The sequence below is a fragment of the Aptenodytes forsteri genome, unplaced genomic scaffold, assembly GCF_000699145.1.
Source record: "Aptenodytes forsteri isolate BGI_AS27 unplaced genomic scaffold, ASM69914v1 Scaffold20, whole genome shotgun sequence".
Taxonomy (NCBI): domain Eukaryota; kingdom Metazoa; phylum Chordata; class Aves; order Sphenisciformes; family Spheniscidae; genus Aptenodytes; species Aptenodytes forsteri.
This window is the reverse complement of record NW_008795523.1, coordinates 3,572,698-3,574,500: the sequence shown is the minus strand read 5'-3', so window position 1 is coordinate 3,574,500 and position 1,803 is coordinate 3,572,698.

The window sequence follows — 1,803 nt, the reverse complement described above, 5'->3', positions numbered from 1 at the left end:
GTTCCCGCGTTCCCGCTCTGGGAGCGTTTGAACGCGGCGCAAAGCTTTAGCCCGAGGCCGTGAGTTCCTGGTCGTCAGTGCACACGGGCACCCCCCCGCACACTGCGGGTGCCGCAGCTGTCCCCAAAAACGCCACCGGACCCTGGGTTTCTGTTGGAGTGTGTGCAACGGTGCCAGAGCCCCGGCGGTCCCGAAGCCAGAGCCTTCGGGGGAACCTGTTGGGCTTAACCCCTTCAGGAAGGCGACGCCTGACCCTCCGCCAGCTTCCCCCGTAGAGGTCCTTGCACAGGGCGCCTCAGCTCTTGGCAGCAGGCTTGGTGGGGACGAGAAGGGGGGAACCCCAGGAGGAGAAGGGCCAGGAGCAGGAGGGTTTCCTGCAGCGTGTGTAAGGCTGGGTCTGAGGCGCCCACCGCCCCAGCCGCCTTTGGCGGCTGTACTTCAAGTGCCAGGCTTGGCCTCGGGCTGCCATTTAAAAGAGGCTTGGCGGAGTGGTGAGATGAGCTGTGGAGATGTGTGGGAGGCCCGCGTTTACACCCTGAGGCTTTGGGCCTGGCTGGTCCCTTTTGCTGGAAATCATTTCATTCGAGTGGGATTTACTGAAGCCAGTGAGAGAAACTCTGGGAAAGAAACAACAGCTTCTCTCGGCTTTCAGCTCTTTTTTTTTTTTTTTTTTTTAAGCTGGTATAAGTTCAGACTTAGCAGCAGAAGACAGGGGCGCCCCAACTATGCTTTCCTTCTGCCCCCAGTGCTGCACACGTGTGAGCCAGGCTGGAGAAGTGTTCAGGCTGAAAACTAACTACAAATAGCTTTTTACATAATGCTAGAACTATCTAGTACAGTTACTAGATTCATTATGTCCCGCTGCATTTGATTTACCCAAGTTTGCAAACCGTTGCCAAATTGGGGCATTTATTTATTTTTTAAAGAGTAGTTGATATAGGCAAGGATTAAATTCAGTTTTAGTTCAGTAGTGCACAGACTTAAAATCTTAATGTGTAAAAACACATTGTTAATATAATTTCTGTCAGCACTAAAATATCATTAGAAAATACGTTTTTGTGAAACTGGACTGGGTTAATTTTATTTCCTGGTTGTTACGCCCTTGGATTCCCACCGTCCCTCCCCGCCCTCCCCGCAATCCAAACTTAATTTAAAAATAGATTACAGCTTGTAAGTCTCTTTTAAGCATTGTTAGTCCAAAAACTAATTGGCTCTACCTTTTAAAAGTGGTTACTGACGTGGGTAAGATTTTTATCTATAAGGAAGTAGCTAATTTAAATGATTGCAGCAGCAGGAGGTATTAACTGTACCTTGCAGAAATCTTATGCAACAGAAGACATCACTGGCTTGAAAGAGAAATGAATCAAAACATCGGTTGCACTGGATTCAGCAACTCATTCCCATATTAAATGAACAAAGTTACAAATCTGCCCGGAGCTTATCTGTTAGCTCATTCCCTAATCAGCAGAGGAACATAAACGTATACTAATTAAGTACGTTTCTTTAGGATATTCAGAACATGACAGATAATGGCCCGAAAGGTGCTGCTGAATGACCAACATCCACCCGTCAGATGTCATACGTAACAAAGAATAATTTACCAGTTTGAAAAATGGTTTTGTAGACACCACACATTTGCTGATGTCTCATGTCGTAGGTCATGCCTTCGTGCAGAGAAGTCCTGTTTGGAGTCACGTGCTGTTCTCTTTACTGGTAGGGATGCAGTCTTAGCCATTCTCTGACATGGGAGTGAACTGGCGTGGCCTGGCCGTGTCCACCCGATGAAACTCTCAGGCTTTAGAG